The sequence below is a fragment of the Coregonus clupeaformis genome, unplaced genomic scaffold (genome assembly GCF_020615455.1).
Source record: "Coregonus clupeaformis isolate EN_2021a unplaced genomic scaffold, ASM2061545v1 scaf0520, whole genome shotgun sequence".
NCBI classification, from domain to species: Eukaryota; Metazoa; Chordata; class Actinopteri; order Salmoniformes; family Salmonidae; genus Coregonus; species Coregonus clupeaformis.
This window is the reverse complement of record NW_025533975.1, coordinates 234,711-250,787: the sequence shown is the minus strand read 5'-3', so window position 1 is coordinate 250,787 and position 16,077 is coordinate 234,711. Positions and strand designations below refer to the sequence as shown.

Below are 16,077 nucleotides of genomic sequence, written 5' to 3'. Positions count from 1 at the left end.
TCTCCCAGAGAAACAGCTACAGGACATTTTGCATGAGTATGAAAATAAATACGATATGGATACATGAATGGGGGCAGACGCCACACAGACACTTGCCTTTGCATCCCCAGTGTGCGCGCACACACACACACACCAAACCAAACAAACTCTCTGCAAATCTGCCCGTGGCGGGGGTGTGAGAAACCATTCTAGCAGACAGGTGAGGAATTCTACCACCCCTCATCCTGGAAACTGTCCTCACCCCTTATCCCCTACCCGCTGTCCCCTCTGTTATTTTGAATGACTGTACATCCCCCGGACAGGAAAACCATCCACACCCCACATGCAAGGTGATTAGAACAAAAACAGTCCATCCCATAAAGACAAAAAGCCTAGAGCTTTTAGTGAGGGCTACTCAATGCAATTCGTCCAGTTGAAAAGCTAAGGGTGAGTAGAACTCAATGCAATTAAGTCAAATCAAAGAGTCCAATTGAAAAGCTACAGGTGAGGAGAACTCAATGCAATTAAATCACAGAGTTTGGTGTCTATGAGATAACCTGGTTTTGTCTTTCTACATATTCCTGTGTTAGAGAGAGTTTTCCAGGTGTATGTGTGTTTGAGAGAGTTATCCAGGTGTCTTTGTGTTAGAAAGAGGTTTCCAGTTGTCTGTATGTTAGAAAGAGGTTTCCAGGTGTCTGTGTGTTTGAGATAGGTTTTCCAGGTGTCTGTGTGTTAGAATGTCTCTTATGTCAGTCACTGATAGTCAGTCAATGTTTTTAGATTGCTAAATTAGTGTAGAGGTCAGCTGTCTAAACTTGTTATCATGGTCGAATTACCGGCCGGGGGGCCCCCATTGCTCTTGTTAGTCAGTCTCAGTCAGACATCATACAAAAAACTGCAAACATTTCTCACCACTCCATGGCAAAATGTGTAGAATTGCAGCAAACTTGCTTTAAAACCGTCACATTTTCTCTACACCCCATGGCAAAATGTGTAGAATTGTGTAAAATTAACTCTAAAACTCTGTCAAGAGGGAGGCCACTAAAATGTTTTGCTCGCAATGTGGGTGTGGGATGTGGGTACGCAGACCTGCCAGAAACTGCAGCCCCTCATGACTTCAAATTTTTGTGGCCCCCATCTACATCAAAGTTGCCCATGCCTGGGTTAGAGTAATGCACAGCTGAAAGGGTGAAAATCCCATATAAGGTTTATGCCATATTGGGTCTCTGACACAGGAGGCTGGTGCCACCTTAACTGGGGAGGACGGGCTCGTGGCAATAAGTTGAATGGTATCAAATACATCACACACTTGGTTTCAATGTGTTTGATTCCATTCCATTCACTCCGTTCCGGTCATTATTATGTGCCATCCTCCCCTCAGCAGCCTCCTGTGGTCTCTAATGCCTATCAAACACATAAACATACAGACTAGCAGATAAACTGAACGTGCATGGTCTTCAGTATGTACAGCAGGGGTTCTTAAACTATACGTAAATATCGGTACATTTAATTGCCCTTATGCTTAAAACAAATGCAATATAGACAAAAACAAATAACAATGAAATGAAATAGCTATTCATGTTTATTTTTCCCCCATTAAAAACACTCTTACATATCTGTCTAGGTTGGAACTGTTGCTGTTAAAATACAATAAATCATTTTCATTCTGAACTGGAATAAACTGATTGATCACATCACACAGATGTAGACCAGAAAACACACACACACACACACACACACACACACACACACAGTCCTAATGAGAGGTGTGTGGCTGGTTGAAGCTTCAACAAGCATGTCTATTCTGGGCTCAGTTTATGACAGTGCAACCCTGAGGTCATGCTCAGCATGGAGTCTGTTTCTGTACTTTTTTTAAAGTACGCCAGAGTTGAGAACCCTGACTGGCATAGGTATGTGGTGCCAAACTGGATCAGAACATCTACTGTTTTCTCAGCCAGGCAGGAGACTGCTTTCCTGCTGTAGATGAGAAACCCAGAACTGTGTTCCCAGACTTGAAGAAAGGCTGATGTACAGTATTTACCTGTCGCCAGTTTGCTCTGCTGTCCCTCTCATTACTGTAAAACATCGCTGTAAAGAGGAGGAACAGATGGAGGGCGGGAGGAGAGGAGGAGAGAAGGAGGAGGAGAGGAGGTGGACACTGGGTATTTGAGGAATGTGTTCAGTTCTCTACACTCGTAGAAAAAAAGGTGCTATCTAGAACAAGAAAGGGTTCTTCGGCTGTCCCCATGGGAAAACCCTTTGAAGAACCCTTTTGGTTCTAGGTAGAACCCTTTTGGTTCCAGGTAGAACCCTTTTGGGTTCCATGTAGAACCCTTTCCACATAGGGTTCTACATGGAACCCAAAAGAGTTCTACCTGGAACCAAAAAGGGTTCTACCTGGAACCAAAAAGGGCTCTCCTATGGGGACAGCCGCAGAACCCTTTTGGAACCCTTTTTTCTAAGAGTGTAGCGTTTAGGGGTAGCACATCCTACCCCTGCCTCTATAGCCCCACTAGCTCTCACAGTCTCACGTCAGAATTAGACATTCATCCATGTTTCTCAAACGTCAAATTTCGAAGTTGTTGCAAACGTCAAATTTCGAAGTGTGTAAGATAAAGTTTAGGCATTAACTCTGAAATCTTAAGGTTAGGCATTATTTAATTTAACCTTTATTTAACTAGGCAAGTCAGTTAAGAACAAATTCTTATTTACAATGACGGCCTACCACGGCCAAACCCGGACAACGCTGGGCCAATTGTGCACCGCCCTATGGGACTCCCAATCACGGCCGGATTGTGATATAGCCTGGAATCGAACCAGGGTCAGTAGTGACAGAGATGCAGTGCCTTAACCAAATGGTTAAGGTAAGGGTTAAGGTTTGGGATAGGCTTAAAACAAAAATAACTTTCTATCACTGGATTAGAACGTGCAACCTTTGGAATCAGCTGCAGATACTTACACCCATCTGCCATCGCTTTCCACAACACCCTAGCAAAACCGAAACCTACTTGAAGATAACAGCGCTCGCTGTTGCCCCTAGTGGCCGGTTTCAAGTACTCTCCTGATGTCCTCAGACATGGATGGACGTCGAATACTGACTTGTATCACGGGTAACCTGGCTGCTCTAGCCCCCACAAGGCCCACTGTTGCTCAAATTTGCGAATGTTTACCAATTTTGCCCGATGTTGCCTAATGTTGCCCAATGCTAAGTGCTGCATTGTAGTGTGATGGGATGCCATGTCTTGCCATTGTTTTCTAAGGCTGCTTGTTTGATAAGATGCAAGACTCTTTCATTAGATGAAGGCGATAGCTAGCTACAATAACCCAAATGAATGAACAGGGGTCCCAAGATTATGTAGAAGAGTTATGAATGAGACAGCATCATGAGAAAAGGCCCCAAAACTCTCCATGGAAACGTGGCTGTCTGTGGTACAACCAGAACGGTCATGTCATCAGAAGACATGTAAAGAAAGGAAGAGAGAGAGGAGAAAGAGGACGATTTGAAGGAGAGATAAAGGTATATAGAGAGGAAAGAGAGAAAGCGGTTAGAGACACTTACCATAAGTTGCAGTTCTCTTTGTATGTTTGTCCTGAGAGGAATTTGTGTCCGTTTCTTTCACAGGAGCCTTGAATGAAACAAAAGGAGGAAATTCGATAAGATGTTGCCAGAAGATAGGATCACATTAATGATTACTTTGATCCTGTTGTGGTGGAAGATCTGAGCGGCCGACTCAAAGAATCTCCTCACAACCCTCCCATGGATACACACACACACACTACACTACAGACACACACTCTACACTACAGACACACACTCTACACTACAGACAGACACTCCACACTACAGACAGATAGACACTCTACACTACAGACAGACACTCCACACTACAGACAGACACTCTACACTACAGACAGACACTCTACACTACAGACAGACACTCTACACTACAGACAGACACTCCACACTACAGACAGACACTCTACACTACAGACACACACTCCACATTACAGACACACACTCCACATTACAGACAGACACTCTACACTACAGACAGACACTCTACACTACAGACAGACACTCTACATTACAGAAAGACACTCTACACTACAGACAGACACTCTACACTACAGACAGACACTCCACACTACAGACACACACTCCACATTACAGACAGACACTCTACACTACAGACAGACACTCTACACTACAGACAGACACTCTACATTACAGACAGACACTCTACACTACAGACAGACACTCTACACTACAGACAGACACTCTACACTACAGACAGACAGACACTCTACACTACAGACAGACACTCTACATTACAGACAGACACTCCACACTACAGACAGACACTCTACACTACAGACAGACACTCTACATTACAGACAGACACTCTACACTACAGACAGACACTCTACACTACAGACAGACACTCTACACTACAGACAGACAGACACTCTACACTACAGACAGACACTCTACACTACAGACAGACACTCTACACTACAGACAGACACTCTACATTACAGACAGACACTCTACACTACAGACAGACACTCTACATTACAGACAGACACTCTACACTACAGACAGACACTCCACACTACAGACAGACACTCTACACTACAGACAGACACTCTACACTACAGACAGACACTCTACACTACAGACAGACACTCCACACTACAGACACACACTCCACATTACAGACAGACACTCTACACTACAGACAGACACTCTAAGCTACAGACACACACTCTACACTACAGACACACACTCCACACTACAGACAGACACTCCACACTACAGACACACACTCCACACTACAGACAGACACTCCACACTACAGACAGACACTCCACACTACAGACAGACACTCCACACTACAGACAGACACTCCACACTACAGACAGACACTCCACACTACAGACACACACTCCACACTACAGACAGACACTCCACACTACAGACAGACACTCCACACTACAGACACACACTCTACACTACAGACACACACTCCACACTACAGACAGACACTCTACACTACAGAGTGTGTAGTGAGAGAGTTAACAGTAACACCCTGGCTGTGAGGTGGGTCTGGGGAACCCTGAGCTGCAGTAATCTGCTGTTGGAATGTCCTGTTGGCTTTTATCCTCTGTTTCCCAGAATACCAGGTCCTCAAACGCCTCATGCCTTAACGAACTTCATTACATACACACACACACACATATACACACACGCACACGCAAACGCACAAGTGCACACACACACACGCACAAGCACACACACACACACATACACATTAAATGACAACCCTGCCACCTCCACCGGGTCTGCAGGGGACAGGGGCGCCACTCTTCCCCACACCTCCCACCCCTCACTGGACAGAGACAAAACCCACACACCCATTTAGCCTCCAGAGGTGTGGTAACAGTATAGGGTTGGACATGCGATTGAGTTTGAATCAAAAAATGTAGTATAAATGTCTTATTCCTATTGTTTTATTATTCCAGGTATTCTCAAAACTATTTCCTTTCCAATGTTTTTTATTGTCAACAAAGGTTTACAGAATCATTTCAATGTCCAGTTCAAGTCCTGGACTGACTGAGATAGACATTTACACCATCTCTGGTGACCCCTCCCCTCTACCTCTCCTCTAGTGCTAGGAGGAGGAGGATCAGAAGCTGCCGCTGAGCTGTTCTGTTTTGAGCTGTCCTGTTCTGTGCTGTTCTTTTTCTGAGCTGTTCTGTGCTGTTCTGTTCTGTTCTGTGCTGTGCTGTTCTGTGCTGTTCTGTTCTGAGCTGTGCTGTTCTGAGCTGTTCTGATCTGTTTTGTTCTGAGCTGTGCTGTTCTGTGCTGTTCTGTTCCATGCTGTTCTGAGCTGTTCTGTTCTGTTCTGAGCTGTGCTGTTCTGAGCTGTTCTGAGCTGTGCTGTTCTGTGCTGTTCTGTGCTGTTATGTGCTGTTCTGTTTTATGATGTGCTGTTCTGTGCTGTTCTATTCTGTGCTGTTCTGAGCTGTGCTGTTCTGAGCTGTGCTGTTCTGTGCTGTTCTGTGCTATTCTATGCTGTTCTGTGCTGTTCTGTGCTGTTCCGTGCTCTTCTATGCTGTTCTGTGCTGTTCTGTTTTGTGATGTGCTGTTCTTTGCTCTGCTGATCTGTGCTGTTCTGTTTTGTGTTGTGCTGTTCTGTTCTGTGAAATAGTTTTGGACTTCATCCCACAGTATTTGTCTGAGCTGCTCTCTGATAAGGTGAGCTGAGAGATAGTGAGAGAGAACGTGAGGTAGAGAGAGTGAGAAATGAAGGTGTCACTCCTTTCTGTTCCCCCCACCTCCCACAGGCTAAGGCAGCATTTCCCAAATCGGTCCTGGGGACCCCAAAGGGTGCACATTTAGTTTTTTTGCCCTAGCACTACACAGCTGATTCAAATAATCAAACGTGATGATTAGTTGATTATTTCAATCAGCTGTGTAGTGCTAGGGCAAAAACCAACACATGCACCCTTTGGGGTCCTCAGGACCGAGTTTGTGAAACCCTGGGCTAAGGTGTGATTGTGTGTGTATGTGTATGTGTGTGTGTGCACGGGTGTGTGTGTGTGTGTGTGTGTGTGTGTGAACATGCCCCATGTTGTCTAGTGAGCACATACCTGCCTCGTCCTCTCCCTGCCTCCTGTCCCATTCCTGTCGCTTATCGCTCCCTCCCTCTGCATAGCGCGCATTCTTTCTCCTGACCTCCATTCATACATCCCTCCCTCCCTGGACTCCCCCCTCCCTCTGTCTCAGACTAATAAGAAGACCACTGTTCCTGGGTTTATTCTCAGGTACGGCCCTGCTGCCACTGGAACTTTTTACACCTCTGCAACAACTAGCAGAGATATACTGGATGTGGAGCATAATAACCAGTGTGCTTATTCATATTTCACAGGCCAATGTGACCTCCTACCTAGAGCGTTATCGAATTGTAAAGCGTCTGTGACAACTGAACAAATAACTTTGCCTGTGCGTATAAGATTAGCAGTTGGTAGTTGCTATTCATTCAGTAGTCCTATAGTAGCCACTCAGTGTGGGCCTGTCAGTGGGGATAGGGTTAGGTTGGGGCATGTCAGTAGGGCTAGGGTTAGGTTGGGGCATGTCAGTAGGGCTAGGGTTAGGTTGGGGCATGTCAGTAGGGCTAGGGTTAGGTTGGGGCATGTCAGTAGGGCTAGGGTTAGGTTGGGGCATGTCAGTAGGGCTAGGGTTAGGTTGGGGCCTGTCAGTAGGGCTAGGGTTAGTGGGTTATTATGCCTTTGGCTACAGTAGTCTCCCACTGTACTGGGCCTTTCTGTCTTAATCCTAAATGGAAGGCCCATACACACACACACCCTCCACACACACACCCACCCTCCACACACACACCCACCCTCCACACACTCACCCACCCTCCACACACACACACACCCACCCTCCACACACACACACACACACCCTCCACACACACACACACCCACCCTCCACACACACACACCCACCCTCCACACACCCACCCACCCACCCTCCACCCACCCACCCACCCTCACACACACACACACACCCTCCACACACACACACACCTACCCTCCACACACACACACACCCCACCCTCCACACACACACACACACACACCTCCACACACACACACACCCTCCACACACACACACACACACCCCTCCACACACCCTCCACACACACACACCTCCACACACACACACCCACCCTCCACACACACACACCCACCCTCCACACACACACACACACAACCCTCCACACACACACACCCACCCTCCACACATACACACACACACACCCACCCTCCACACACACACACACACACCCTCCACACACACACACACACACACCCCCACACACACACACACCCTCCACACACACACACACACACCCTCCACACACACACACACCCCCACCCTCCACACACACACACACACCCACCCTCCACACACACACACACACACACACAACCCTCCACAAACACACCCACACACCCTCCACACACATACACACCCACCCTCCACACACACACCCACCCTCCACACACACACACACACCCTCCACACACACCCACCCTCCACACACACACACCCACCCTCCACACACACACCCCCACCCTCACACACACACACACACCCTCCACACACACACACACCCTCCACACACACACACACCCTCCACACACACACACCCACCCTCCACACACACACCCACCCTCCACACACACACACACCCCTCACACACACACACACACCCTCCACACACACACCCACCCTCCACACAAACACACCCACCCTCCACACACACACACCCACCCTCCACACACACACACACCCTCCACACACACACACCCCCCCTCCACACACACACCCACCCTCCACACACACACACCCTCCACAAACACACCCACACACCCTCCACACACATACACACCCACCCTCCACACACACACACACCCTCCACACACACACACACCCACCCTCCACACACACACACCCCCTCCACACACACACACACACCCTCCACACACACACACACACCCACCCTCCACACATACACACACACACACCCATCCTCCACACACACACACCCACCCTCCACACACACACCCACACCCTCCACACACACACACACACCCTCCACACACACACACACACCCCACCCTCCACACATACACACACACACACCCATCCTCCACACACACACACCAACCCTCCACACACACACCACACCCTCCACACACACACACACACACCCTCCACACACACACACACCCTCCACACACACACCCACCCTCCACACACACACACCCACCCTCCACACACACACCCACCCTCCACACACACACCCTCCACACACACACACACACACCCTCCACACACACACCCACCCTCACAACACACCCACCCTCCACACACACACCCACCCTCCACACACACACACACACCCTCCACACACACACACCCACCCTCCACACACACCCACCCTCCACACACACACACACACCCACCCTCCACACACACACACACACCCTCCACAAACACACCCACACACCCTCCACACACATACACACCCACCCTCCACACACACACACACCCTCCACACACACACACACCCACCCTCCACACACACACACCCTCCACACACACACACACACCCTCCACACACACACACACACCCACCCTCCACACATACACACACACCCACCCTCCACACACACACACACCCTCCACAAACACACCCACACACCCTCCACACACATACACACCCACCCTCCACACACACACACACCCTCCACACACACACACCCACCCTCCACACACACACACACCCTCCACACACACACACACACCCTCCACACACACACACACACCCACCCTCCACACATACACACACACACACCCATCCTCCACACACACACACACCCACCCTCCACACACACACCCACACCCTCCACACACACACACACCCTCCACACACACACACACCCACCCTCCACACAAACACACACACACCCATCCTCCACACACACACACCCACCCTCCACACACACCCACACCCTCCACACACACACACACACACCCTCCACACACACACACACCCTCCACACACACACCCACCCTCCACACACACACACCCACCCTCCACACACACACCCACCCTCCACACACACACACCCCCTCCACACACACACACACCCTCCACACACACACACCCACCCTCCACACACACACACCCACCCTCCACACACACACACACCCTCCACACACACACACCCACCCTCCACACACACACCCACCCTCCACACACACACACACACCCACCCTCCACACACACACACACCCTCCACAAACACACCCACACACCCTCCACACACATACACACCCACCCTCCACACACACACACACCCTCCACACACACACACCCACCCTCCACACACACACCCACCCTCCACACACACACACACCCACCCTCCACACACACACACACACACACCCTCCACACACACACACACCCTCCACAAACACACCCACACACCCTCCACACACATACACACCCACCCTCCACACACACACACACCCCTCCACACACACACACAACCTCCACACACACACACACACCCACCCTACACACACACACCCACCCTCCACACACACACACCCTCCACACACACACACACCCTCCACACACACACACACACCCTCCACACACACACACACCCACCCTCCACACACACACACCCTCCACACACACACACACCCTCCACACACACACACACACCCTCCACACACACACACACACACCACCCTCCACACACACACACACCCTCCACACACACCCACCCTCCACACACACCCACCCTCCACACACACACACACACCCACCCTCCACACCCACACACACCCTCCACACACACACACCCACCCTCCACACCTACACACACCCACCCTCCACACACACATACCCACCCTCCACACACACACACACACCTTCCACACACATACACACACACACACCCTCCACAAACACCCTCCATACACACACACACACACACCCTCCACACACACACACCCTCCACACACACACACACCCTCCACACACACACACACACCCTCCACACACACACACACACACACACCCTCCACACACACACACACCCTTTAACTTACCAATGAAAGGGGGTGAGATGCCCAGACAGTGGCCCCAGAAGTCGGGGCAGCAGTCGGAGACGGTGCGGTTACAGAACAGGTCACAGTAACAGATGGTGTCCAGGTAGGGCACCGTACACTGATCGTCCCGACCCGGGCAGCAGCCACCCCGCCGCTCGCAGTACGACCCAAACGGGTCCCTGATGCCCCCCATATGCAGCGTGCTCATCAGCTCCCTCTTGGTCCTCCTGGAAGTGCCTCTGGCCGCCATACTCTCCACCGCCACCAGGAGGAGCACCACAGCTGTGGCTGCTAGAAGCTTCATTATCACCCTGACAGAAGCGACAAAGAAGAACATCTGTTAGGATGCAGAAGTAGTTCTGTAGATAATCAGCCATTTTTCATAACCATAGGAGAATATAGTCTAAATCTAACAGTAATGGATTATTTTGGAATAAGATTAACAAAACCATGTGTTATAGGCCCAGTCCTGTAGACCATCAAGTGGGCCTAACACAGTAGGAGAATATAGTCTAAATCTAACAGTAACCCCTAAAGTCACCCTCAGTGGGTCATTTAACAGCTGGAGAGAGCGCTTAGGAAGATAGGAAGAGGAGGAGGAGGAGGAGGAGGAGGAGGAGGAGGAGGAGGAGGAGGAGGAGGAGAAGGAGAAGGAGAAGGAGGAGGAGAAGGAGGAGGAGGAGAATGAGGAGGAGGAGAATGAGGAGGAGGAGGAGGAGAAGGAGGAGGAGGAGGAGGTTCATCTGGTCCCTTTATTAAACAATCCACTCACAATCTTCAACAGGGCCATAGAGTGTATCAAAAGCATCAACTAACTGTGATAACATACAACAACATATTGGATTTGATTTAAAGTGTGAACCTACTGTAAGCAACTGATGATTGAAGTACTGTATTTCTTTAAACCTCTTCCTGTGTTTAACAAGATCTTTTTGAATAAGGCCTGTCATGTAGGTGTAGATTATTTCAAAAGAACTAGTAAGAATAGTAACATAGCACCTTTTTATGTAATAAGTGTTTATAATCAACAAGAATGGACATATCGCTTTGTAAATTATGTAGCTTTGACATAAGTAAAAATGTCAAGGGACCTCTCAACAAAGCTTTAAAAATGCTACTACTCTTCAAATTAAATCTATAGCGGACAAAGGATGTGCTATTTCAATTTGGACAACTGTTAGCTAAAGCTACAAAGGTTAAACTGCCCTATATTGTTACTGTGTTTCAATTGCTTCAAGTCAGAGACATTGCTAGACTGTGTCCCAAATAACACCCTATTCCTTATAAAGTGCACTACTTTTGACCAGGGCCCGTAGGACTCTAGTCAAAAGTAGTGCACTATATAAGGAATTGGGTGCCATTTGGGATACAGCCTTTAAGTGGTATAAATATGGCTCTCTGGAGTCTCTTTGCTTAATAATTTGATGAATGCGGCCACACTAAAATAGCACTGAATGCTATACTTGACTTTTTATCTAAAGGGACATGCCACCAGGGCACAGTCAGAAACGAGGGGCATTACATTATTATCAGCTCCGTAGTATAATGTTATCATGTCGGTCCGGAAACAGACAAACTTCCTGCTGTCTGTCAGAGCTAATCTGTCACACTTCAGGAAATGTCCCGAAGAGCATGCCTCACTCTCTATCCTGTCCTACAGACCACATGTACAATGAGCTCCAAAAGTATTGGGACAGTGACACATTTTTTGTTGTTTTGGCTCTGTACTCCAGCACTTTGGATTTGAAATGATATGATGACTGTGAAGTTAAAGTGCAGACTGTCAGCTTTAATTTGAGGGTCGTTTTATCCATATCGGGTGAACCATTTAGAAATTACAGCACTTTTATTTACATAGTCACCCCATTATAGGGGACCAAAAGTATTGGGACAAATTCACTTATGTGTATTAAAGTAGCCAAAAGTTAAGTATTTGGTCCCATATTCATAGCCGCAAGCTTGTGACTCTACAAACTTGTTGGATGCATTTGCTGTTTGTTTTGGTTGTGTTTCAGATTATTTTGTGCCCAATAGAAATTAATGGTAAATACTGTATTGTGTCATTTTGGAGTCACTTTTATTGTAAATAAGAATATAATATGTTTCTAAACACTTCTACATTAATGTGGATGCTACCATAATTATGGATAGTCCTGAATGAATCATAAATAATGATGAGTGAGAAAGTTACAGACGCACAAAAATCATACCCCCAAGACATGCTAACCTCTCACCATTACAATAACAGGGGAGGTTAGCATTTTTTGGGGGGTATAATATTTATGCCTCTGTAACTTTCCCACACACACACACACACACACACACACACACACGGTGGCCAATGTTTGTCCGCACAATTGCTGTGTAGAGAGTGAGAGTGAAATGTGGGAGTTCATGCATCACTGAGTTTCAGCTTAGGAACAGGGGCTAATCAGGGATAACACACACATCAACAACAACTGCTGGGTTATTAAGGAGTGGTCAATATTATCTCCATGTCCATGTGGATGTGTTCCAGAATCCTCTGGGGTCTTTGTTGGAGAGCCAGACACGTCAACTGGAGTATAAATGGGATTATACAAGTGTTTGTGACTGAGTTGTGTGTACCCATGTATGTGTGTGTGTGTGTGTGTGTGTGTCTCTTTTCTTTTTATATGCATTCTACTGTATATTTAGATAGACATGATCTGCCATAGCCATATATACAGTGAGCTGCAAAAGTATTGGGACAGTTTGGGACAGTTTGTGTGTGTGTGTGTGTGTGTGATGTGTGTGTGTGCGTGTGTGTGTGTGTATGTGTGTGTGTGTGTGTGTGTGTGTGTGTGTGTGTGTGTGTGTGTGTATGTGTGTGTGTGTGTGTGTGTGTGTGTGTGTGTGTGTGTGTGTGTGTGTGTGTGTGTGTGTGTGTGTGTGTGTGTGTGTGTGTGCCTGTGTGTGTGTGTGTAGTTGGTGATGGTGTTGATGGTGGTGGTGATGGTGTTGATGGTGGTGGTGATGGTGTTGATGGTTTTTGGTGATGCTGATGATGGTAGTTGGTTATGGTGTTGATGGTAGTGGTGATGGTGTTGATGGTGTTGATGATGATGATGATGGTTGGTGATGGTGTTGATGATGGTGTTGATGGTAGTTGGTGATAGTATTGATGGTGTTTGGTGATGGTGTTGATGGTGGTTGGTGATTGTGTTAATGGTAGTTGGTGATGGTGTTGATGGTGGTTGATGATGGTGTTGATGGTAGTGGTGATGGGCAAATTGAATGGGAAAATTGTGTCACATGTTTACCCTACATAATCTAGTAGAAGAATTCACATACAGGACATGCAATATGCTTTGGAAAGACAATGACTCTGAGAGGTGAAGAGCCGGTCTGAGGCAAAAGGCAAAAAAAAACACAAAAAGTTTAAAGGAAAACAGCCTGTATGGTGCAAATACAGCAAATACTTTCCATTATTGATCAAGCCAAGTAAACCTATTGATCAATAAACCTATTGATCAGTAAACCTATGTCCTCTGAGGTCTTACTTGCTAATCAAACTTTTCTTTGTAGACAGCAGCTTTGTCTTGTGTATCTAATCCCTGTGAATATGATATGGTCTGCTGGGTCCAGTCTGGTTCCAGTCTGACACGGGAGTGCCTCAGACATACAGAATGGCACGGTGCTGCAGTACTGTAGACATCTGTAGCCTTGCTGCTGCACACACACACACACACACACACTCACACACACAACCAGCTTATAGACATTACACAGTTATTATAACCCATAACGACTAGAAATCAAAGAGGGAGGCAGTGCCCTAGAACCAAATTCCTCCAGCTGTGCAACAACTTGAAGAGTCAATTGGCTGCCTGTTTTCCTCATACTGTATGGAGTCACTGAACAAGCTCAACACGCCCTGGTTTCATCTCACCTGGGCAGTATCATTCACTTGTTCTGAGACAGCCAGACAAACAACCACACACACACACACACACACACACACACACACCACCTCACATTATTTTCTCTCTCAACTCTTCAAATCCAGACAAAGACAGTCAGCTGAAACATTACTACAGGTCCCACTAGACTCAAGCACTCCCAGTCAGTATCAGTCTAAAAGCATTTCAATGGAGTGAGGTATTTCTATAGAGTTCTAAGACTGTGTCATGGACTCCTTGAGTTCTGTTTACTTTTATTCACAAATCAAGACTACACTCAATAAAGAAACCATTTATTTTACAGGTGTCACACAAACCTCCCTTGGTATAACACAGGAGACATAGTCCAAAGACAAAGTTCACAATAATCATATTATGTAGGATATATAACAAGCTGTACACTCAGACATTTTTATGGCACTTTTATGGCACATATTCAAGTCTCATATGTTAGTATTATATGTGGGTTACATTACTGTTGTCATGTCCGTCCGACCAATCCACACCCTGAAAACAAACTATCCACAGAATCGGATTAGGAAACCTGTACGTAACTGAACCAAAAGGCTTGTTACAGATACATTATCATAAAACTAGCATGGCAAGAAAATCCAACTAGTTTGTAAACATACAATTTATTCAGTGGTTTACCATCAAAAGTACTTCCAAACAAGCCATCCAAGCCTTGTGTAAATTTGTCCAAAACAATGGATTATGACCTGAAACCTGCACCTGCCTGATCTGGCACACAATGAGAGAGAGGATCAGAGGTGGTTAGGAAAGAGGTACGTAACAGGGGAACAAGTTCAATAAAATATCTTCTTACCTTGTATGTGTGTTCTGTGAAATATCTCTCCCTCTTCTTGTTTGTAATCCAATGGAAAACACAGTCCTGTGAAATCTGATATTCTTTCCTGCTGCTCTCTCCTCTCAGTAACTAGAGAAAGTATTTCTCTCCCTCACTCTCTCTCTCTCTTCTTTCACTCAGGCACTGTATAGTCAGGCTAAGCCACTGAGTTCTATATACAGCCACTGAGTAAGAACAAACCACTCCTCCCCACCCCCTTCACATTCACTCTCTCTCTCTCTCCCTCTCTCGCTCTCTCCTCCCACCCCCTTCACATTCAGTCTCTCTCTCTCTCTCTCTGCCCTATCACCCTACCTCCTCCATAGTACATGCTTTATCTCAATTCGATTCAATTTAAGGGCTTAATTGGCATGGGAAACATATGTTAACATTGCCAAAAGCAAGTGAAGTAGATAATAAACAAAAGTGAAATAAACAATAAAAATTAACAGTAAACATTACACTCAGAAGATCCAAAAGAATAAAGACATGTCAAATGTCATATTACGTGTATACGGTGTTGTAACAATGTGCAAATAGTTAAAGTACAAATGAGAAAATAAATAAACATAAATATGGATTGTATTTACAATGGTGTTTGTTCTTCACTGGTTGCCCTTTTCTTGTGG

General features: G+C 47.0%; 1 pseudogene; it reads right to left on the bottom strand.

Annotated features, from left to right (window-relative positions):
• Window positions 1-15,589, bottom strand: part of LOC121586710 — a 43,306-nt pseudogene extending 27,717 nt beyond the window's left edge.
• Between the last annotated feature and the right edge of the window lie 488 nt (window positions 15,590-16,077).